General features: G+C 39.9%; 1 non-coding gene across 1 annotated transcript; it reads left to right on the top strand.

Moving 5' to 3' along the window:
- Nucleotides 1-8,974: 8,974 nt before the first annotated feature.
- On the top strand, nucleotides 8,975-9,047 carry Trnak-uuu. The gene has a single exon. It is a non-coding gene; the product is annotated as a tRNA-Lys (tRNA).
- Nucleotides 9,048-26,329: the final 17,282 nt, after the last annotated feature.

The raw sequence follows: 26,329 nt of genomic DNA, 5'->3' as shown, positions 1-26,329 counted from the left end.
CACTTCTATGGTGTTTGGCTGGGGGTGATCAATCACACACAGCATGCAAGAGGATTGCCACATGCACACCACAGAGTCATAGAATGTAACGCATACCTACAAATTATCCTAACTTCCACATTTGTGCAAACGCAAAACTTGCCAGCTAGTCATGAAGGCAATCTGTATGTAAAGCTAATGGAAACGTGCATTAGGAATACATACGTTAGTGGGCTACACTACAAGTTTACTAATTTATTAATAAGTAATAATGCTGCCATTATTGTCTCTTACTTATCGTGGAAAACACGACATTCTGAATCTATAATGCTCTATAGTCTATCTCTCTTATTTTTATCACCTCATCTACCGCAATATGTTAGCGTTCGTAAGATATGGCTAATTTCGTCGGAAAATAAACAGCTCTTCAATTCACATAATAGTCTAGTTTTCAGTCTACGATCTGACAGAGATTTCTATCCGAGTTGATCTTAGATGTCAGTAATAGTAACAAGACTATCGAAACGACTTTTCACGTACCTGGATGCTCTCCTTTGCACGCGTTCTTACATCAATTATCTCACTGGAGATAAGTTCCATTAAATCACTCTATTCATGATATGCAACGTAAATTATACTTTGGAAAAGCTTTAAAACCGGGTTTTACATAAAATTTTCGGTAGAAATTCCATTTGATATCGGTCCCGATTCCGGCTCAAATGTAAAGAACCGCTCGAGCCAGAACCCAAGAATCGAATCAACCCATACCTATTGATGAGATCACTTGCCAAATGGTGTGCCAACGATTCTATCTGCACTTGAAAAATTAAAAAAACTTCCACCTCTGAAGGATTCAATGCGACTTGCTCCACTTCATACAAAAAATCGAACGTGGAACTTGCCTATTTTCTTTTAAGTAGAATCGAGATGATCTGCTGATAAGAGTAAAGAAAAATTTTAACATGGTTCTGAAAATTATGATATACCGTGGTAAATTATGGAGGAAAAGATTTCAGCATACAATTGTTTAAGTGGAGAAAATGCGCCAGCGGAGAAGAAATCCTAAAACAGCAAACAACCAACTATGGCACCTGCTGATTCAGTACCAGTAGTAACCCTCAGCATTATCTGGATTTCTTCCCGCTGGCAGGTCCCAAACACCAAAGGTGTCTCCATTTTACCCAGTCCAGTGCTATCTATCTCACTCAGGATAAGTTTTATGACATCACTCTATTGATACAATTTCCCTTTCCCTTTTGCTTACTCGTCAATAATGTTCTTTCATCCCAAAACTCTTTCCAGCACCTCCTCAGTACATTCACTTCACTCTCCCGGACTCCCAAATTAGTAATTAAGTTAAATAATGGGAATACTAATGAAGTTCAAAGTGAATGAATAGGTGCTTGAGGATTCGGAACAGAGCGAAAATGGAAAAATAAAAACTTATAGAGAGGGTAAAAAGGAAATGAACGCAATACTTGGAGAAGCAAGCGAAAGCAAGATAGATGCACCCCTCCTAACCAGCATTAGTCATTTCCTCATGAGAAAACATAAAAGTGATTAAACTCAAGCATTTTCCTTCTACTAAATTCCTTAATGGAATCGCGCATAGTCAATCCATCAAATTCAATTGCAAATCATGCATATAATTCTCCAGAAAGACATTCTGTGAACAATACCGTCATTCCATTACAAGGTTGAATATGTCTGCAACCTGGGAAAACCATTCAAAAATGGAATTCAATTTGGAGCATATTAAGGCGACTATTCAGCAAAAAAAAACTATTTAGCTAACCTCAAAAATACTTTCTTCATTTCTATTCATTACTTGAAAAAGGTCACCGAAAATCGCTTGGATATAGATGAATTTATCCTCGGAACTCTCCATCAACTACATTCCAGAATTATCTCGTTGGTCAAATGTAGATACCAGTTTTTTCAATTTGATTCACAAATTTCAAATCAATAGCAGGGAGATATGTGCTAAAAATCTTGAGAATTAAAACTTTATTCAAGATAATTTTTTTTCAATTAATTCTCGCCACATTAAAGAGCAACTTGAATACTTGAAGGCTGATTTTGACGAATTCTACAAATGCAATATTATGTATCAGTTGGCATTAAAATTTATTCAAACATGATGCAAAATATAAATATCAATATAGTTAAACATATTTTTCACTCATTTATGTAGTAGAGATGAAAAATATATTTTAAGATCAAAACCTGCAAGTGCCTACACTCAGAGCAATCGCGAGAAACGTTTTCCCGCCAATGAGAAGTTAAAATGGAAATAAATCACGATGGAGACAGCCATGTTCAACAGCGAATGTATGTGATGAGAACATTGCGACTTTTCATTTTAGCAGAGGCAAACGATATATTTTATCTTCTCACATTGCAATAAATATTGATATTTGCCAAGCGAGAGAGCGTTTTCCTTGCCAAAGTATTAATAGATGATGCTTTCATCATCAATTAAGTGAAGCAGTTTTGATTTTGGCCAAGAAATCTCATTGAAACGTGTCGGTACAGCGCAATTAAACTTCCTGATGGATGAAAGAATTTTACAAAAGAGGTAGAGACGTCAAGGAGGAAAGTAGAAGCACGGCCCCAGAACTGACGCGTTGTTTGTTGGTTGAAGGAGATAATTCGAGTCGCGTCTCAGATAAGAGACGCCGGAGAGAGAGATAAGGACACTGGTGGACAAGAAGGCGCACAACGAGAAGAGGGGAGGCATGCGCACCGCACGTGAGAACGCAAGGGTTTCCCAGAGTGAAAGAGAAGCTGCGACCAGAAAAACAAAATATCTCCAGCGCAGGCAAAGAGTCTCCCTCGCAAAGAGTGAAGGCTTCCAAGGGTCTCGAATGCTGACTCCATCTTTCGGGTTCCCTCCTGGGTAGAGCTATTTATCGGTTGACGACAGTTTCGCTAGCCAGGGGCGCAGCCAGGAATTAAGGCCGGGGGAGATTTAGGTGCAACTAATACCGGGGTGTGTGGGTGTATGGAATACCCACCAGGATAAGCGGTAGGTGTGAGATTAATAAGTTGCGGAATTTTAAAGATAAACTGTTCAAAATGGTGAGTTTTACGGCTTTCTGAGGGATACTTTATTAATCCTTACACTATTCCATTATTGATATCAATGCAATTAAGCAAAATGGATTAAATTTAAAAATTTCTCTGAGCTCTGGGGGGGGGAGGGAGGTTTATCCCCTAAAACCCTCCCCTCGCTGCGCCACTGTCGCGAGCAATGCCTCTCGCGTCTTCAGGTCGAAGACAAGTTTTATCATTATTTTCGCGTTGAAGGCGCTTACAGAAGCTGTTCCGGTAAACCATCAACAACTACATACTACCCCGCAAGACTCCTGAAAACGCGTGTGCCAGGGATGGGGGGTGTTAGGACACTAGCCGTCTACATGAAATAGGCAAATGCCCAATCAAGAGTACGACTAGCATTTATTAAAGACCTTTACGGTTCGGAGGAAAAACGAATTCGCATGTCTGTCGGTTTGGCTAAATATCTCTTCTGGCGTACTTGGGAATATAGTGCGGCTGTAATATTATGTTCTCCGTGTCGGTCTTAAAGATATCCGTTCTCTATTGTTCAAGCAATCTAAGCCTTGCGCGCAGCCTCCGAGTCTCTAGCGGGTCCCAGCCTAATTTGCGTAACATCTGGGTAAAGCTGTCTGTACACCCGTAGCAATTTTTGACGAATCGTGCAAGCGGTCACGCAAAATTGCGTGACCACGTTCACCCTAATCAGCCAGTTGACAATACAATAATTTTTATGCTCTTTTGTCCCTGTTGTGTTGTTGTAACTGAGTCGTTAGTATTGGCAGAGGCTTAAAAATTCAACTAAGAGAACCCGAATCGAAGGATTTTTTTGACAATTTTATGCATAGGTAATCATAATGTAAAAGGTAAATAAATATTACATGAGAAATGATTTCCCATAAAATGCCGGAAAATATCTTAATAAACCGATCGAATGGTAAGGACTCCTTAAAAGTATTGTGGACGGAAAAGAACAATATTAGAAAAGTTGATAATGGCTTCCGGGTGCAGCTGCGTGTTGCGCTTTGTCGTGCGAGCTTTCGCGACCGTTGCAGGACGCATCATCGGGCGATGATGCGTCCTGCAACGGTCGCGAAAGCTCGCACGACAAAGCGCAACACGCAGCTGCACCCGGAAGCCATTATCAACGATGCCCCTCGCTGCGAAAACCTACGTTCAAAAATATTAGAAAAGGTATGGTATGGTATGGTATTTGGAGGAGGCGTCCGACAGCTGAGGTCATTTGCGCCATGAGGGAAGGGTGTGGAAGGAAGGGTGGAGAGAAACCCGGCGTCGGCGTTAGCCTGCTCTTAACGAAAGGCGCCAAGGGGACCACGGCATAACGTCCCATCCGACGGACGGAGTGTTGCGCTTGAAATGTCCTCCACACAACATTCAAGCAGGGATCGGGCAGTCTCTGAAAATTCTCTGCCACTGCCGGGATTTGAACCCGAACTCGCCGGGTGGGAAGCCAACACTCTAGCCACCGCATATTAGAAAAGAAAACCTAGGAGTTAGACATGGTCGAAGGCAGGAATTGCAAGTATCCACTTAGTAGGAAAGGTCCGATATATTCAGAAATGTACAACCATGAGGAAACATAATTCTTCTCGTTCAACAGGTAAAAATTTAGTAAACATTCTACCTGCTATAATCAACGATATGCCACGTATATATTTTTAAGCATTTAACGTAAATATAAACATCATTTCACACAGAGGAGTAAATTATAGAATGTAACAAATGATATTAAATTTCTCCCTTATCGAACATTGAGCTGGGAGAAATGAAGTAGTTTTTGCGGCCCTCACCACTCACACGGAGGGTTCTGTTGAGCAGTATACGAATAGTGACACTAGGATAGAGACAAAGGGGATAGTGGGTAGGAATGGATTGATAGGCAATAGGGGTAGGGGGAGGGATGATCGTTGAATCAATAGAGGGAGCGGGGAGCTCCGGGGTCCAGGGCAACGGCGGGAGGGGAAAGGGGAAGGGGGTGTGACAAAGGGAGGAGAGACAAAGGGTGGTTGGAGGGGATGAAGGGTCACCGACAGAGCTCTAAAGGGGTTTTGGGACTACTTTGGGGATAAATCCGCAAACCATTTTCTCCACTCACGGTACTCCATTGCATTTGGAAGAGGCGACCGACAGGCCTGGTCATTTACGTCTTGAGGGATAGAAACTCGGCGACGTCACACAGTGGGCTGAAATCGAAAAAAGCTGGGCAAAACCTCAAAAACGATTTTTGGAGTGCGGAATTTGAGGACCCGCTGAGGACTTTTCGCGCTAAGTTCTGCGGATAAGTTCGGAGGAATTTCTGGGGGGGGGTACCGGAAATTTTGGGGGGAGGGGTGCACTAAAAATGCCACAGGTTTTCACTTTAAATTTTTTATGTTTAACTGTGTTTCTACTCTTTATGCATGTTATATTGTGCCACTGTAAATTGGCAAATATGCTGCACGTGGGAAACTTACTAAAGACATAAATAAAAATAAATAAATATAAAAGGCGCCAAGGGGACCACGGCTTAACGCCCTATCCGACGCAAGGAGTGCTGTCCTTGAAGTGCCCTCCGCAAAGCTCTCAAGTACGGATGGGGCAGTCTTAGAAAAGTTTGTGCCACCGCCAGAATTTGAACTCGAGCCTAAGGTGTGGAAAGCTCTAGCCCCACACCTATCCGATCCCCTATACTCAGTGGCGTAGCGTAGCCAAGTTCAGAGGGTCCGGACCCTCCCCCCCCCCCCCCCCCCCCGAAATATGAAAACTCAATAATTTTTCTTCATAAAACAAAACAAAATATTGAAAAATCATAAATTTGCAAAATATTTCTTTAACAAATGAAGTATTTTTCGATTATGAAAAATATTTTATTTAGTTTCAAACCCAATACTTAGCCCCCCGTTTTTCAAAAATTTCCCCTTCCCGGTTTTGGACCCCCCCGAACGAAATTCCTGGCTACACCCCTGCCTATACTCCAATAACTCTCGGATTTCAGCCTGAAGGCTGGCCTTGATGGGTGACGGCAGAGCTCACCCAAAATAGACCTTTGGCGCTTGAATATCATCTTTGTTAATAGTCTTCCTTATAAATTGAGAAAAATTATACCGATTAGCTGGTTCAATGTGTCATTTTATAATTTTATGGCGTTAATTCAAATGAATAATTAAGACCGATAAGACCCAGATAAACCGTGTTTCGTTTGGCATAAATTAAAAATTGGTGACACTTAGTTTTACCATACTGTCAAATCAGGCATAAACTTTAATCACAGAGTTGAAGAGGACATGTTAAGTTTTATAAATAATGTTGATAAATCTAGTTTTGCGGGGTATTTTTATGACTGCAATCCCTATAGCCAGGCGAAGATCGAAAATATGTGCCGGCGAACTATATGCTGAAATTCACCTCTTAGTTGGTTACTAATGCTTGTTCGTATATTTGCGAATTATTTTGGTAACGAAATATTTGATTCACTAAAGTTCACCGAAGTCTCAAACAAATAATACGTGAAGAAACCTGACCAATCGTGTTCACCATCCGAAATTAGAGAAACGCCTATACGCCTTGGGTCCTTTTCGGCTGACGCGCATTCAGGCACGGGAAAAGAACAGACACGTTGCTAAGTAGGTTGGGTGAGGAGTTTAACGCGCATCAGCTGGAGTTTTTCCCCTATGTTGCGATACATCTGCTGAGGAGACCAGGGCCATCTCCTGACGTTGCATTTTTCGTCGTTTTTTTCTCATCTTCACCACCCCAAAAATAGCGCTTTAAGGCCTTCAAAGTGGGGTAACCTAGAAAGTGGGACGGTCACAAACACCCATGCCCCAGATAGGAGAAACAGACCCTGGCGGGACTCGAACCCGCGACCTCCTTAGCAGGCGAGGACTTCACTCCGCCGTCACCGAGATCGGACAGTTATTAAAATATTCTATACATAGTTAAATTTCAAAATATCTGCCAATAATCAGTGATGAATAGGGTAGTTTCCTTCATCAAAGAAAACGAAAGGCATTGATTACGATTCGTTACCAATAGTGCATTCATAATATACAAATTATTTGGTTTTAAAAAATACCGGTTTTTACGAATGGCAATGGTCAATTTTAACCACATTTGAAAAATGCCAGATTAGCGCCCATGCGATACCACTCCACGTGACGTCACAGAGACCTAGTTTCTATACGAGTAGATAGGAGTTTTACATCGTCTGAGATTACCAATGCAGGCATGAGGCACAGAGCTCAGGGAAACATGTCTTAATAATCACCTATTAAAACTGGCTTAGGTCGGAAAGTTTTCTTCGTTTGATAAGGTATTAATAATCCTTATTTAAGCCAATCGCTACCTGCTAGCAGCCTGCATCGTATCAGCGCTCAAAGCCTCGCCCCAAGGTCACCTCACACGGCAACAGCGGGAACCAGAACGACGTCACACGGAGTTTTCCCAGCATTCATACTTAGCCGTCGCGTTTTCGCGCGCTTGAAAATTTGCCTTTTCATTCAGTCGCGAAAAATAGATATCTTCATATGAGTCTTGGCTTCCGGGCGTTCCTCCGCGTTTAAATGTCCATAAGTGACGACAGTTTCTCCAGCCATCCTGCTGGCGTCTGTATGTGCGAGCATTGTATGTCCATGGACACTGTCCATGGGCAGACCGGCCGTTCTATCAAAACCAGGATAAAGGAACATGAACGTGCCACGGAGAAGAAACAGTTCCGCCTTTCCGCCGTCTCGGAGCACGTGTGGTCGGAACTGGCCACACTGTGGATTTCGATAAGCCTTAAGTCTTGTGTAATGAAAGCCGTTACTACCCTAGGCTAATCCGAGAAGCTATAGAGATAGCTAAGCACCCTGAGAACTGCAACAGAGAAGACGACTACACATTAGCCAACACATGGAAAAGGGTCTTCCAATGACCAATCAGAGCCCACCTGAGAAACAACCAATCAAAATCGGCCTCTGATCCCCAAGCCACTTATATAAGACGGCCAAATTTTATGCATCGGTACTTCTGACCTGAAGACGCCAGCAGGATGGCTGGAGAAACTGTCGTCACTTATGGACATCTAAACGCGGAGGAACGCCCGGAAGCCAAGACTCATACGAAGAAACGCCGCGGAAAGCTCAGATCAAAAATAGATATCTTCATTAAAAAATCTAAAAGCGTGAAATATGTACATACTCCAGGAGTAATAATCTTTCGATTTAGACACTAAAAAATTAATAGGAAACCACCCCATTCAACTTTCAGCGTAATGCCATCGAAATATATGGCTGCCTTAATAAAATGTATGCTCATCTGAAGCATGCGAATTGGTAAAAAATATCAGTACTGTCAACTGGTGTATAGATCGTCAGGGGATAGTAAAGTAGGCAAGCAAATAAAATATATTCATTCAATTCGTCTGGAAAGTTTTAAATCATACATGGTGTCATAAATCGTAATTTCTAATGCATTGCCTAGTTTATGAGGCCGTGAATCGGCGAGATGGAATTGGAGGATTACATTTTTTTAAGTTTCATGAAAATAACAGATGCATCGTTTCTCGGACCAGCCATCTTAATAAAAGCGCTAAATAAATAATGCATATGGATGACATTAAGGGAGGAAGAGCTAAACTGGGTTGTAGAGGCGTTAAATGTTCAGAAATGATAACGTGGAGAGATAATGGGTTAAAAAAGATACGGGGAAGATAGCGGATGGATACAATAGCACATTGCGACATGTGAATGCTAAAGTATTAAGCCATAATAATTACAAACCCAAAATTAATCTAATTGAATTAATCGAAGCGGGTGTAACTTGGTGGAAATCCATAATCGCAAGAATAGAAGGATCAAAACTTTAATTTATATATATTGATATTTTGATCCTTCTGTTCCTGCAAAAGCCCAAAAGTTACGAAATCTGAACGCCGCATTACAAGAAGCTCGCAAGTGCCCGAATAGCTCAGTCGGTAGAGCATTAGGCTTTTAACCTAAGGGTCCAGGGTTCAAGTCCCTGTCCGGGCGGAAATTTTAACTTTATAAAATTTTTCATTCCGACAGAATCGGATTTTCTCATTCATCAAGAGTAAAATCATTTCGACTAGACACTGCGATATGCACAAGATATCCTCTCTATGCATTATTTTAAGTCGTTGCGGAACAAACCACCTGAGGCAGTTTTTTGAAAAACATTTTAGAGAAAAACATTTTAGGATCAGCATTATTGGGGAAGGCTCTCGAATTAAGAAATATGAAAATCATTTTAAAGCAGAACAAGGGTATGTTCAATCCAGGCTACATTTTTGATGGCCATTTTTACCATTGTTTCGAGTACCGGCGATACATTTGCTAAAGAGACAATTAGCGTACGGTAACCAATCCTCTAGTATTACATTCTTTGATATAGTTATATTTCATCATGCCTGACAAAAACCAACGACTTGAATTTAGCTTTCAAAATCATGCAAAAGATATATTAAGTCAATTCAATGAATTATACGGATTTCTAATGCGCAGGAAATGCGAATTGATCACAAAATATCAGTGTAGGCAACCTTCATACCATTCTAGGTCTCTTCTGAGCAAATTTCACGTTTCACGATTGGCCACGTCTCGTCAGTTCCATACCACCACTCCCTCAACGATATAAAACACAGACGTGAAATTAACAATTGTCATGACTCTTAGGAAGCTTCAGCAAGAAAACGAAATGTTGTTATATATTTCAAATTGCGACACAGATGTATTCCGGAGAACACCGTTGAAAACTTATTCCCTCATGCACGGAAGGATGCTTTGACGAAGACAGCTTTGTGGGTCCAACTAATCGTTATCGAGGCTTGTCATTAATACCAATGGATGCCATGAAATACACACATCCCTTAGTGAGAAGCACAAACGACACTAGATAATGACGGCAACCCACCACCTAATGAACACTTAGCCAGCTCGCAGCAACGACGCCAACAGTAAGAATTATTCCATTTAAATAAAAGGAACATTTTGAGAGAAGTACCAAATGGTTTCGGAGTTCGCTATAGACCACAATATACTTTTGCGTATAAAGATGAAATTAAAATGAAAAAGAAAAATTTCATAAACCTTACACTAAAGAAAAGATATAAGATAAGAAAATGTTTATTCCTCCAACTTGTTTTGAAGCACACATGAATCATTATGTAAGAAATGTATTTGCGAATGTAAATGAGAAATGGGGCAGCGAAATAATCTAGTGATTAAAAATATATGTTACAATAAAAAGGGATTTGATTTTTTTAACCCTTGGTTACTTCGAATTGAGACGGCACTAATCTGAAGCCGTCACGTGGAGAATGGAATGCGGGACGGTTGATATGGTTAATATGTTCGAAGGACAGAAAATATGTGCCTGGGAAGTGATTGCTAGCATTTACATGTCTTACCTGCAAAGCAAACTTAAAGTGAATTAAATGAAGTAAATACAGTTTAAAACGATAGTTTTGAAAATAATTTATTTAAATCCGAGAAAAGTGATATTTGTATAAAACATGTAATAAAGATAAAAATATTTTATTCTCGAGCAAGTAATTTTAAAAACTAATAAAGCGGTGCTATAATTTTCTTGGAATTTTGGTCTCCTTAACCTTTTCTTTGTTACAACTAGAACGACCACGGCTTGCCCCCCTCTAGCTGGGATAAAAGAACTGCCTTTTTAAAGGTGTTTGTCTTTTATATTGCTTCAATTAATTATTTCTTTTTTTTAATATGAGTACATATCGTATATGCTGGATTTCCTGAGATGAACTCGAATGAAGCAAATAAAAGACTTGACCAGCCCATTGAATGACCCTTGACCATTCAATGTTTACGAAGCTGAACCAAATGTACTAAAAGAAGAAAATAATACATACCGAAATCATATTTTGTACTGTAAGAATGAACTTAAATACCGATGTAAAAGAGCCCTGGCTCGGGGGAGGAGGGGGCCGGATTGTGGCCTCAACCGAGCCACGTAAAATAAAACAAAAGTCAAGTCAAGTCTATTTTTGATCCTGGGTACGTCCTTGGTTTTGAATAATAAAAATATCAAAAGTGAGTCCGTGACGACGCGCAAGCCAATCCGGAAATAACGCTATCAAGCACAAGAGAGGTGACCAGTCCTGAGTCGATTGACCGATTTCCTTGGAATTTCATGTACACAACATAATTTTCCTAAAGGTCAAATAAGGAAGTGTTAAAAAAACACAAATAGCTGGGATAAAAGAACTGCCTTTTGCTTTTTAGTAAACTCACTATAGTTTGATACACCAAATTACCTATGACAACGAGACTTAGCAACCAAAACAAAAAACAAATAAATCGACATTCAGCACCCCTGAGTCCCGAGTGGATCAGTGCTCGAAACGTCGGCTAAAATGAAGAATTAAAACCCGGTGGAAATCACGAGAAACGTTTACCTCCATCATTCGTCACGTTGGTTGTCTTGATGGCCCGACAATTACCTCAATGACCGTTGACCCCCATTGCGACCCTCGGAGGTCAAAAAATCAACAATTCGGATCTATGAACTGAAAAATCGACTTTGGCACCCTTCAAAACCTATGGTTCGACACGTTGGTTGTCACGATGGCCGGACGTATATCTCTATGACCTTTGACCTCCGTATTACCCTTGAAGGTCAATTAGTGAATAATACGGCAATTTGGACAATACCAATGACTTGGGCACCCTATAAAACCCTTAAATCGACACCTTTGTTGGTATGCTATTCTTTTTGCCATCCTTATGACCTTGCTGGGTCAAGGGTTGAATTTTCGTGAATGAAAGTGTTATTTTCGGGTTTCTCGTGTCCGAAAACTTAAGAATTGACATCTTGGTCAATGAAATTCAGACATTTTTCTGCCTCGATTTTTTTAACATTGAAACCCCATAAGGCAAATTTAAATACTTGGTTTGGACCCGCATTGTGAGGTCAAAAGGTCAAAATTATAAAGTTTTGCTTGCATTAAACAAAACTTAGGACCTTTCCCGATAAGTGTGCCAATTTTCATGAATATTGCTCGATGCAAAGATACTAAAATTACAGGTCAAAAATGACATACCACCTTTGGGACAGTCTGTATAAGTAATAACGTATCCCGAAAAGTGTATCGTGCAAATTTTATTAAATAATTTCATTACGGGATGATGACACTTTTAGATATGGGGGGGTGAGAAGCAAAGGGGTACAAGTGATTTTTTTTATAAACAGATTTAGGTTAAGTTAATTGTTGGAAGAAATATACAAATACTTGGTTTCCAAGGGTTACGAGTGAGTCGATGTTCTGTGCTGACATCTAGTGTAAAATCAAATACACTACTAAATATTTAATTGATCTCGTTTGCTTTCCTTTACCTTATTCCTGTACCTAACTCTGTTTAGAATAAAGAAATCTCTTGTGCCCCTTGGCATCTCACCCAATCATATAAATAATTGCATAAATAGAAACTTTGCTTTAAATACCCCATGTAATATGTACACATATTTAAGAGATACATTGTTCTTTGCGTCCGCCATTACCGATTATTTTCGGCGTACCCGCAAGCAGTGCGCGTAACACCGGATGGGAACCGATGATCTGGATTGACGGGATGTTTACCGGGAGAGCTTCCAGAGGGGGGAGGAGAACTGTCACCTTTTGAGAGAACACTTGAAATTCATTGCCTCAAATCGACAATCGCGTCCGACGTGACGATAATCACGCGTCTTCGCCCGATCCGAGGAAAAACATTACCATCCCCTCCTTCTCTCACGCCCCTTCCCGTTATCGCTCTCCTGGGAATCCGACGACGACATGTCGATAATGCATCGCCAGTGGGGCTCCTCTTCCGAGGCGACCTTCCAAATGTCTCACGGCCATTTGGCTGACCGATTGCGGGGGAAGGAGAGATCTTTCATCCATTACCACCGCATATCTTCTAAACATCCCCTCTCGGGCGATAATGCCGATGATATTTTTCCGCATTTCCAGCGCCGGAAGGCCGCCAACGTGGCAGAGAGGAGAGTAAATCGCTTGCGCGTCGGCGCGTGGAGTGCGATCAATTTGTGGCTCGCAAACTCGAGCGCCATCTTCAAACGACTGCCGGCGGAGGGTGATTTTCTACATTCGGGCATGCAGGGAAATCGCGGCAAATCAGTGGGATTTTGTAGAAAAGAAAGAAATACTCAACTGGCCGCATAATTCTCCCACTGCTCGTCCACCTTGCAAGTCGAAAAAATTTAACTGCGTTGGTGTGCGGGAAGGGGGGGGGGGAGAAATCCTCCGCAGGGACCAAACAGCAGCCTCTCAACAGGAAAGCCAAAGACACACACACGCACACTCACAACAGACATACACAACAAGATCCTTTGTGGGGGCTTTGGAGACCTCCACTAAGGATTCTCGCTCCACAAAAAACCGGGAATCTTCACAGGATGAGCCTTTTAGGGATAATCAGTGATTTGTGGAAACACACGCACTCAATAAGCAGTCACTCACACATTCACTCACCTGTAGATGGCTTCAATGTTCCGGGAGAAAAAATATTGCTCCAAGAGAGCGTCGTCGGGGATCGGCATGGGGACGAGGAAAACACACCTACACAAACACACCCTTTGGTGGGATTTTTCGGAATAATTTACTTCAAATTCAGCACTGCACCTCAGCTACTTAAGTAAATAAAAGTAATTCCTAAAAGCCGGGTAACACGGCGCATGAACAAGTACGAGCTAATGTCTGAATGAACACGAAAATGCACCGTGTAACCACCCAACTTGTGCGAATGTACGAACGGAAAATAGAACCAGTTCTAATTTGGTCCATGCGTTTGGTCATGTTCCGTTTCGGTCCACAAAAAGCATTCACGCAAATAGGCATCAACTCGTGAATGTTAATTTACGGCGTAACCAGGCGTTAAGATTATTAAAATAAGAGAATTTTAAATAGAAAGCGGTCGTGGAAGAAGGCATGGTGAAAAATTCAATAGAGCGTGAAGTGAGGATGAAGTTAGTGAATTTGGGAGAGGGGGCCCAACGGTGCCGTAACTAATGTTGAGGAGATAGCTTTTATGGATTAAAAAGTTTCATGTCGGTTCGCTCTTCAGTATTTTACAGCAATTACGATTGACGTTTGAAAACTTTTTGGAAATTTGGAGGAAAATTGGATCATACTTATGGTTTTACAGAAAATAATTCACGCAAATAATAGTGTTGAGTTGAAGCGAAAAACAACATGCTGGATTGAGTAAATGCAGGAGGATGGTAGTATTGTACGCTCATAAACAAAACGAAGGGAAATTTCAGAATACAAAGAAGTATTTGCTTCAAATTCAATACTGCACATCGGGATATTTTTTTAGCAGCCAGTTATTTGGTTAAGGAGAAAAAATGTAGATTGTGGGCCCAGAGGTGTAAGAACTTACATTTAGGAGCCAGTTTCTAAGAAAACCAATCTGAGAAGCTTTTACGAAAATTTCTATTCCTTGCTATTGACAATGACATAAGAGCATGGTTTGCCGAAGGTGAAAAATTGGAAATTCCCTCAGCTTTTTCCTGAATATCTATTTTTCCTTTTTTAAAACCGGTTTATCTTTTTAAATCAATCGAAACGAAACATCCCCATGCACTAAAAGATTTAACCCAATAGCGAATGCCAATTGCCTTCCGAAACACAATAACCGTTATTTAAGACGTCAACAAAGGCCTTCATCACGAAAATTTCATTGAAAAATACGATATCTTTACGTCAAAAATAAATATATTAGTACTCATCTTCGAGTTACTTATTTCTCATTAGTAGCTACCGAAATTCTTTTGACGATTTTAAATTTTAGCATCAAGGGCGTGCCGGCACAGTTTACTTCTGTTGGCTCGTAACTAATCATACATTGTTTCAGAGTTCATTTCTCAGAATGTACACTTCCAGAAGAAGCTCTTCTTGAAGACCCTACCAATTGTAAAATTGCCAACTTTCATACATAGGCACAGGATTCTTGAAGAGAAAGTGAATTCCTTCCACCATGGTCATGCGCTGTTTGGCACGTATCACTTAAACATGTGCGTTTATTCTGAGGAGTACATTCACATGTAAGGCATTGCTCTGAGGCACAGTCACTGTAAAGAAAAAATGGATCTACCCCAAGTCAATAACGACATTAAATAAAAAAGTGTGAGCCTCATGTTTTACCCTTCTTGTTATATTTGTTGAAAAATAATTGAAATAATTATGCTTATCGCGGAGAATCATGATGGTCGTGATAAACGTACACTCCATGAAGACTCTTCCACAGCGATGATTGGAGCTTAAGAGCTTGCCACGACAAATTTTACTTTTATTTGCCTTCACGCGGTTGAGTTTGTTACAGCTGATATTGCTTATTGCAACTAATAGAGCTTTGGTCTAATGAAATATCCCTCTGCAAATATGTTTCTTTTACTGGGATTATGAATGAGAATATGCAAACTATAATGTGTCCGCATTTTAGCCTGAATCATCGTGAAAACACAACGAAATGGTGGCAAAAGATTGTAAAATATTTCATCTGACTGACCATATATTAACGGTAAGGTATTCCATTAGTGTTAACAAATAACCTCAGAATTGGTGACTATAAATAAGACTCATTTTTCTGGAAGAATTTTTATCATTAAAGTTTCAAAATACTTGATGCCAAGTATGGTTGTTGAGCTGTATAACCGTATCACGGTACCCAGATTTGATCACTGTTTATTTAGTTCAGCTATAAATGAATAATAAAAAACTAAATATAAAAATGGAAAAATGTTTTTTTTCTGCCACTATTTTAAAAATAAAATGCAACTCCCCATAAAAGAATTACTGAAGAGCAGAAAAGAAATGAACGGAGAAGTTCTCAAAATAATGGTGAGAAATGGAAAAATCAATAAGAGATATGCATGTGGTGTAGATGGAGAGTGAACGCAAGGGCGATAGAATGTTGAAGATTGGCGATGCATAAAAGAATACAAATCCGATGATTCGAGCGTGATGGAATGGGAATTTTCCATTCTGAAATGAATACTTGCAATTTCGCACGATTGTAAAATTTATTACGACCTATGTTTCAAAGTCACTACATCATCTATAAGGTAGAAATTGCGTACAGTGTTTTGTACCTTATTTGTACCATAAAGATATTGAAGTAACTTTGAAACCTAGGCCGTAATAAATTTTATAATCGTGGAAAATTACAAGTGATTATTTAAATGTGTATGAAAGGATACAAAATCAACGGTGAAGAGTAAAGGCGGCATTATAGAAAAAATAATAATTAATTATCCGTGGGGGGGGGGGGGGTTCTCAGCGTGACATTCCAGTCCGGAGTCCATGATTCTATGGTGGCATATACAGAAAAAAAATTCGTGGAAGTTGATGAGATTAACGGGTGGTTTGGTCGATTTAGAATTAATAGGAAACTTTGTGGAAAATTAAAGGAACGAGCGGTTTCATAGTCATTCGTTTAAATGTGTCATTCGTTTTTCACCCGTTATTCGCTAATAAATATTGGTAGACGACATCTTGTGATGAAAAATAACATGGCTTTCTTATGTAAATGTATGAGAATTAAACTCCGGAAAAGATATTAATGCGGCTGAGGAACCACTTTTCCCACTTTCTGTACAGTTTGTGCGGCAGAATGCTGTCAGTTCTGCAAATTAATCACAGATTGTATCCAGTACACATTATTTTTTTCTATGTACAAAGAATTTAAAAAATTTATTCCGTATCGATTTTCGATTATTTGGCTTTCAACTTTGATTTTTTCAATTAGATTTTTTGCACAACTAATCAAAAAATCAAAATCGATATAATAATAATAATAATAATATTAAAAGTGATTGAAGTAATTGTTCGCTGAAATACGGGCGTGATTTTGTAAATAAATTTAATGCATATGTTAATAGAAGCATGAGACATAATAACTGAATACAGTTAAATTTATTGGTGCACAATAGATTACGGAGGTATATGAGGATCTCCCGATTTTCGGTTTTGTTGGAAGCCATTGTTTTTTTGCGATTCAGTCATCATAATTAAATAGATAATTTATTATTTTTTTCTGGTTAATGTCACGTTGATTGATTTTGGTGGACGACGGTTTTGGGCGAATTGAGTATATAATAATTGAATTTATAATAATTTCGAATAATTTTTTTATTGCCTAAACCGAAAGATCATTATTTCTGGTGTACATATTTCAAGATTTTAGATTTTTAAATGACGACATATATTTTTCGTGATTCAATGAAATGTGAAAATTTTCAAGCGAGCGAAAACGCGACGGCTAAGTATGAATGCTGGGAAAAGCCCGTGTGACGTCTGGCTTCTGCTGTGTGATGCCACCTGGGTGCGAGGCTATGAACGCCACTACGACGCAGAGTGCTTGCTGCCGAGCATGGCGGTAAAGTAAAGTACCTTGCTAGCAAAATTCGTGCGTAAGTTTCCGCGGCGTTGTATTCATACCCTGCTAGCAGGTAACGCTTGGCTTAAATAAGGATTATGATACTCTATCAAACGAAGGGAACTTTCCGACCTAAGGTACTTTTAATAGGTGATTATCAAGAGACGTTTCCCTGAGTTCTGTGCCTCATTAGTAATCTCAGACGATGTAAAACTCCCATCTACTCGTATAGCATCTAAGTCCCTTGACGTCACGTGGAGCAGCATCGCATGGGCGCCAATCTGGCCTTTTTCAGATGAGGTTAAAATTGACCATTAACATTCGTCTGAACTGGGATTTCTAAAACCAAACAATTTGTATATTATGAATACACTAATGGTGGGTAACAAATCGCAATAAATACCTTTCGTTTTCTTTGATGAAGGACACAATTCTATTCCAGCTCCCCTCTTCCGTTCCTAAGAGTGTGTTCTGTGAGACTTGACTACTTCGGGACGGGTTAGGACCCGATGACGGGAGCTGTAATACGCCCGAAACTATCATCCACCAAAATGAGTCAACGAGGCATTAACCCGAAAAACCAATTATCCACTCTAACGCTTGTTGACTTATGATAATGATGATAATAAGACAAAAGCCTCATTGCTCAGCGTTAACGTTTCCGCACCTTGCATCGCCAGGGAGAGTGGAAGAGGGAGGAAATGGCACGCGAGTCGCAGCGGGAGTCCCAACATTCCTCGGACACTCTCGCGTTATGAGCAGAACACTTAGGGAGGGGAGCGATCGGAAGGGGATGAGAGGCTGGGGAGGGTGCAGGGGTAGAGGCGTCGGGGGACTCTCACCGGGCCAGGGGGTGGCTTGGGGATAGATAGTCAGGGCGAGAGGGGAGGCACACTCGAGGAGGGGAAATGGGGGGGTGGGGATGAAGTCGCATATGGAGTCCCGAACTTCGCGTCGCGTGGCGCCAGCACATTAGCGCAATCCAACGCCAGAATCCCCTACTCAACACAACTTTACTATTTTTATATTTATATGTACTGCCAAGCCACCGAAAACCCTTGCCTTTTTACATCGGGGTTTCATAACATTTTGCGACTAAACGTACGAACACCCTCGCCCTGGATAATAATAATAATAATAATTACAACAACAATAATAATAAAGATAATAACCCGTGTGGGGCTATCCGTCCCCCATAGGGCGCGTCCCCAGGTGGCGGATCGGGGAATGCTCGGCAGATATGCAGGGTAGGTGGGAAATAAAATACCACCCGCGGACCAAAACAGAAACCGAAATCCAGGCTTGTCTGATCCCATATTGGGCGGCGTCCGGGTCAGCGTTTGTCCCCATGTTAGGGGCGGCTGTCTCTGTACCTGGCCGTAGGTATAAAAGGCAATACCCATTCTTAATGATGGAGACTAAATCGGAAGCCTCGGATGGCCTGCCGCTGCCTGGGGATCGCCAGGGTGCCTCTGGAGCCGTCGCTGGAGGTAACAGTATGCAAACCGACGGTGGTCATGCACTGAGGAGGCGGGTGCTGACCGGGAGACCCGAAGAAAATACAGCCCGCCACATAAGCAACACCCAAACACCTACACAGGCTGCGACAGCTGAAAGTGCTTCCCAGAATCCACTTTTTCCTGAGACCACTGAAGCTGGCCGTAAACGTATGCGCATGAAATAGAACCATGAAATAAACTGCTCTATTATGCGTATGTATTTTTTCGTAACAAATAATGAAACTGACACGACGGCATATCGAGGAAAGCTGCATGAAAAATTCAAAGAAATGTACCCCAACTGTAATGTAACACCTCAAAGATTATCCGACCAAATTAGAACAATTTTAAGTCTACGACTCCCTAGCTACGGATAATAGTTCACATGGCATAAGCACAGAAATGGGAAATCACCTTGAATGCGAGACAACAGGCGCGGCCGTCGGGGAGATCAACATCAGCGGCGAACAACAGGATAATATCGACACGGTTGTCACAGACACCAAGCTTCAACTTGTGAAGAGGCACTGTACAAATGTGTGGAAGATGAGTTCAATACGTGCCTTATCAAGTATAGAGGACTAGACCCCACAGGCAAACCAGGAATACCCAAACAACAATCGTCTGTCAAGCTCGCAAAAATTATTAGTATAATAAATGAAAAACTATTACCGGTATATTTATGTGATGAAAAAACATTTCAAGAACTACAGGATTTTATCTACTGCGGAGCAGCCACAGCTGTTTTGTGCAATGGTGGCAGGATTGTCCCGAATAGCAGTAGTGGCAATAATGGGGAGGAGCCACGACCGCCGATGGTCAAGAGAGAACGCATTTGGCGCAAACCAAAATGGAAAGTCCGATTAGAACGGAAAGTGGAAGCCTTAAGACAAGACCTTGCACGTTTAAACCAGTTTTCGACTGGTAATCCAAGTACATCATTAAAAAAAAGCTGAGAAGGCATTCATAAAATACCGTTCCCACACTCAATACGACAAACCAAATGAAAATATAAAAGAAATTATTGACACCCTCAAGCAAAAACTTGCAGCCACAAAAATGAGACTCAACAGATATAATAAATGCACAAGAAGAAAACAACAGAATTCCCAATTTGAAAATAATCAACGAAATTTTTACAGAACATTGGGCAATAACAAACAAAAGAAATCAATTTCTTGTGAAAAAAAACCTGGGTAATTCTAACTCTCAGGAAGTGGAGAAATTTTGGTCAAATATATGGTCGAATGATACATCCCATAATGGAAATGCATGAGATGGATGAGAAATGAAAGAGCAGCAGCGGAAAACATGGAAACTATGATTCTCCCCTTGATTACAATGGAAATTCTGGAAAAAATTCTTAGCCGAACCCATAACTGGAAAACCCAGGAAGTGATAATGTACACAACTTTTGGTACAAAAAATTCACCAGCTGCCATAAGCATTTACTAAAATATATAAACGAATATTTGAAGTTTCCAGAAAATACTCCAGCTTTTTTAATGGAAGGTAAAACATATTTACTGCCACAACAAGTCGCATGTATCAATCCATCAAAATATATCCCGATAATATGTCTACAAACATTTTACAAAATTTTCACTTCTAGCATAACGGAAGTAATCAACAATCATATAGATGAGAACCACATTTTAACGGAGGAACAAAAGGGGTGTCGCAGAGGAAGCAAAGGTTGCAAGGAACAGTTGATAATTGATTCAATAAGTCTTAAAAAAATACAAGAAAAGAATAGGAACTTACACAGTTGCTACATAGATTACAAAAAAGCTTTTGACTCTGTTCCCCATTCCTGGCTTATTGAAGTACTAAACATCTATAAAATTCACCCAGAAGTTATTAAATGTCTCCATACTGTGATGAAAAAATGGAGCACTATCTTGTACATAAAAACTGACGAGGGTCTTTTGCAGACAAATAATCTAAATCAATTAGTCCGTTTAACTGAAATATTTTCTAAGGATATAAACATGGAATTTGGAATAGATAAATGTAAAACTATCACAATAATCCGAGGTAAAGTACAAAGGAATGATATTCCGCTACAGGATGGGCAAATAATAGAGACCATGGATGAGGGAGATACCTATATATACCTAGGATTCCAACAAGCAAGACGACTAGACCACTCTACGATAAAGCAAAAACTTTCAACTGAATTCCAAAATAGAATCAAGAAACTTGTTTGCACGGAATTAAACAGCAAAAACCTCACTAATTCAATTAATACCTTTGCCATCCCTCTCCTGACATACTCCTTTGGTATAATCAAATGGTCACAAACTTATCTAGACGACCTACAAAGAAAAATTTGGTCCCAAATGACAGAAAAATATGCTCCATAAAAACTCGAATATAGAGAGGAGCACGTTGCCCAGAAAATTTGGTGGAAGGGGTTTCGTAGACATCAAGAATCAGCACAACTCACAACTTTCTCAGTTACGGAAATATTTTTTCAGCAAGAAATATACCTCGGATCTCCTGAGAACTATCTGCGACGCAGACAATAAATACACACCGTTAAACCTATCTGACGAAAGTATGCAAGTTAGTGAAACCACATTTACTATAGACAGTAAAATGTCAATATGGAAAGCTAAATCCCTTCACGGAAGACACCCTCATGCCCTGGAGGCCCCTGAAATCGATAAAGATGCATCGCACGCATGGCTCAGGCATGGGCAACTCTTCCGAGAAACAGAAGGATTTATGATCGCAATACAAGACCAGGTGGTGAAAACAAAAAATTATGAAAAATATATAATTAAAAACCCAAGTTTATTGGATGACAGATGCAGAAAATGTGATAATGTCTCTGAGACGATACAGCACATAACAAGTGGATGCACTAACTTATCTCAAAAAGACTACCTGCACCGTCACAATCAAATATGCAACATCATACACCAGAAATTAGCTCTGAAGTATAAACTCATAGAAAATGGAGTTCCTTAATATAAGTACACACCTAAAACCATCCTTGAAAACGACCACTGTAAGATTTATTATGACCGTTCAATTATTACCGATAAAACAGTCCATAGCAATAGACCTGATCTAGTAGTACAAGATAAAACTCACAATGAAACTTACTTGATAGACATTGCCGTACCTAATTCGCATAATATCACAACAGCCTACACCAGCAAAATGGAAAAGTATGAAGAACTTAAAAATGAAATTAAGAGATTATGGAAATCAGATAAAGTACACACAATACTTATCATTATCTCCGCCACAGGAGTAGTGCCTCATTCACTCCATCAAGGTCTTCAAACTATTGGACTGCCGAAAAACTTGTTTATTACAATACAAAAAGCAGCAATTTTAAATACTTGCCGGATTTCCAGAAAATTTTTCAAAACAGAGTAAAGAGACGAGAGTACTTGGTGATACCCGTACCTCGCCTAAAACCAGCAAAAATGCTGTGATAATATATTTAAAAAGAGATAATAATAATAAAATGCCTTTATTCGGGCGAGGTTGAGACTAATGAGTCCCCTCTTCCACCTAACCCCTCCATAGCGTCAATTCAAACATATTAAAAAATGGTATATAAACCTTTACCTTACAAAAGATATACAATATACACTATTTGTGAAACGTCAAAAAAGATAAACCAGAATGTGTGAAGTTTTTGTGTAAAAAAGATTTCTGTTTGTGGAAAAAAAACATGAGGATAAGGGTGTAATATCCTTCAGCGAAAAAACCCACTTCAGGAAAACGCCCACACAAAAAGGGGGAGTGAAAAACCTGCGAAAACCTACTGGCAACCTACCCAGGCAGGACTCAAACCCGCGACCAATCGGTTTGGCAGGCGAGGACTTTACACCGGCCTCCGAAGCCGGAAACTAGGCGTAAACAACGGAGCACTACATGAAAAAGTAACTTTGTACGAAGTCACGTACACGTGCACAGTGCATAGTTATGTACACTTAGGATTAAGTTCGCCATGGAAAAATCATTTGGCTTAGCTGGGATTCGAACCCGAATCTTCCGATTACCAGTCAGATTTGGTGGTGTAACTTTCAGCATAACTGAACGACAGTCGGGTTCGAATCCCGGCTAGGCCAAATGGTTTTTCATGTCGAATTACATCCCCTCGGTGTTGAAAATTCAGAAAGAGCGTCTATTGGTTCACTTCATAATCATAATTCTATATTTTTAAGACTGGTTTGTCGCAGTTCTCCATTCCGCTCACCTATCTGATATCCATCCAATAACGCAGTTTTTATTCTCATTTACATCGTTAATAGCCTGTCCAATTGAACTCATTCGGGGCCGTTCTTTGCCCTTACTATTCCAGTCTACCTATCCTTCTAGGATTGTTTTCATGAGGCCATCGTGCCCCATAACTTCCTCATTACTTACTCGGTCGTTCCATTTTATCTTCATCATTTTTCTGTAGCACCACACTTTGCATGTTCGTCCTCTTGACTTCTCTGCTGCTGCTGTCGTTCTCATACAGAAAAATACTCCATGTGTAGCACATTTGGTTGTTCCTGGTTGGTTCTCAGCAAATAAAGTTGTCGTAACCCAACTGAGGGGAGTCATTTGTTGGGAATATATCAAATTCGTCATGAAATTAAACAGAAGCAAGGAGAATAGATTTTCCTATAATGCGACAAATAAAATTTACAGCGTCCTCTGAAATCGATTTCGCGATTGATTTGCGTACGGTATGAGCTGTGATTTAAGGTATTGAATTAAACATAGCGATGGCTAAGTTCAAACGACACGTATCTCAAAAATAGCAAATTTTCAGGAGAGCAAAAGAAACGATTTATATTTTTAATTATACGCTAAAATAAAAAACCAAAAACTCATAAAACTGAAAAAAGCACACATTTGCAAAAGAAGTTGTTTTTTTCTATGAATTTTATTTTTTAAATGTCATTACACTTTGTTTAAGATAACCGGCCAAATTTTGAGATACGTTCTGTTAGAACTTAGCCATCGATAGGCAATTTTCCACTATAAAAAAAATTTATAATACCATCTAGGTCACCAAGTCGAGTGTTTTGGAGTGAATGAAGGTCAAGGCAAATGATTTTTTCTCTGTGGATTTTTCGCGCAGTTTGTGCACTGCGGGTGACTCCGTAAAGATATCACCGTTACAATTCCCGGTATTCTTAAACTAGGTTACCATACTAGGTTAAACTAGGATTTTATAAGTGATTGAGGAAATTCGTCATTAAACGGTCGCCTCAGAATGAGTAAATTCACTGTAATTAAAGTTGCTGTGAGCAGAACTAAATGTGTGAGCCATAATGGAAGGATTGAGCGTTTTCAATACGATACGCGATATAACCAAAGGACTCGCTATCGATCCGATCAGACTGATTGTGCGTTAGGAATATGGACTGGAAGGATACCAAACGTAGATGCAGACTATCACATGTTATCATACTCGCAGCGTTAAATGCTTCCATCCACTGTAAACCTTAAATCTACATCACAAAAAAATTGACTTAACTGTGTGGTTGAAAACTTAAAAAGGGCGCCTTTTGGGCTCACAGTATCTTAAAACGGAGTGCCTCTACAAGTCATTGCTAACAATGAAATAAACATATTTTTCTTGAAATCTTGACAAATGGAAACATGCGGAACGGAAGACATTTTATTTGCCTGTAGAAACATTTTAAAATATTGGAAGTCCTCTTCCCGTAATTTTTGGATAAATTGAAAATATGTTTGTCTTTAAGATGGTTCTTAAATGCACGTTTCTATTTCATTAGCTTAAAAGACAATCTTAAGAAATGACTGTTGAATACGAAAAAGGCATTTGCCTACGCATATCAGACCCCAGACAGATTTTCGTCAAGATTTACGGTATATCTGTAAGGACTGAAAAGTGGTGAACCACCACCCCCAAAACACGGCCATAATCCATCTCTACATGTGAATGGTGGAACATGTCATTAAATACCGAATTAAACGATCATTTTGTCCATCCCTCAGATCCTGCGATAGGTGATCAAGGACCAAAACAGTGTTCGCTCAACCCATCACTTTCAGAGCCACACAAACCAACCGTATTTACAAATGTTATTCAATTAAAGACAAAGCGTGGCGTTATAATCACTGTAAGCGGCAGTGCGTTCTGATTGGCCGAAATACGGTGCCAGCGATGGTGTAAACGACGGAAAAAGGGACGTGCAGAGTGATGAAAAAAGGGATGGGACTACCATCCCTAGAGCCAACGCGAAAAATGATCGCGAGAATCGGAGGTCGACAAAAACACTTATTATAACCGTGGAGACATGTGAAGCTTTGTCGCGTGATACTCTCTTTCCTTCCCCAAATCCAACAATATACCCTCCTCCTCATCAGCAACCTCTACATAACCAAAAATAGTCCTATACACTTCAGAAATTTAATTTAGGCTCTCACATTTAGCTTAAGTTAGACATTACCGTGGCTAAATACTCGGGAATACAACCTAATATCTTATACGATTTGTATGAGAAGTAGCTATTAGCCACGAACCTAACCGCTCGGATCAGTTGGATTTGGGGCTGCCAAACGAACTAATTATTCACACGTATGTCGAGAGCAAAACATGCTTTCGACTTACACAGGTGAATACAGACCCAACAATCCGTTGCAAAATGACACCACCCGAGTTCGGAGAGAATTATGAAAGTAACTTTGCACCACGCACTGGTGGAAAATTACACCAAGGATGAAATTCGCCTAGCAAAAAATCGTTTGGGTTAGCCGATATGCGAGCCCGGAAGAATATTAACACAAATTCCGCTCATTCAATGTAAAAACTAAGAAAATTAGAATAAATCTCTATCATTTCCGCGTATTATGACGGCATACAAAAATTTCTCTGGCAATTATGATTTCATCATGCACTGGGAAAGGTAATATCAGTGCATTTTTCTGGCCGCACGGGTGTATCGTATTTATACCTTTTTAGTAACAAAATTTTGGCGTATTAGGAAATATTTGAAACAAAAATTATTTGAGGTATCAAAATTACCATCATGTCCATTTTAAGACTTCGTCAAAATAGTCATACGATTTTTAATGTTAATACGCTCATTTATTCATTGATGCAGGAGTAAAAAATAGTTACTTTCTGATCCGAGTACCCAAAAAAATGACACCTGGATTGCCTATTTGCTGCAGAGTTCTTCATTGCAAATCCACAAATGATGTATTTAATGAAGCTGTTAGTAAGTTCATAATATCGTTTAATATTTAGTTCGTGTTATTAGCACAAGCCGAGAGCTTGCTGAAAAGAGTAAGCGAGCTGCACAATTGCCCGATTGTGTTCATAATAATCTCATTTCCATTCACATTAGACTACTCGTAATTCAGCGGGAGAAGTCAAAACGATCGAAATAAACTTAAAGGAAG

This window comes from Ischnura elegans, chromosome 8 (genome assembly GCF_921293095.1).
Source record: "Ischnura elegans chromosome 8, ioIscEleg1.1, whole genome shotgun sequence".
In the NCBI taxonomy this organism is placed as follows: Eukaryota; Metazoa; Arthropoda; class Insecta; order Odonata; family Coenagrionidae; genus Ischnura; species Ischnura elegans.
The sequence above is the reverse complement of the archived record's forward strand: the minus strand, read 5'-3'. Positions and strand labels throughout refer to the sequence as shown.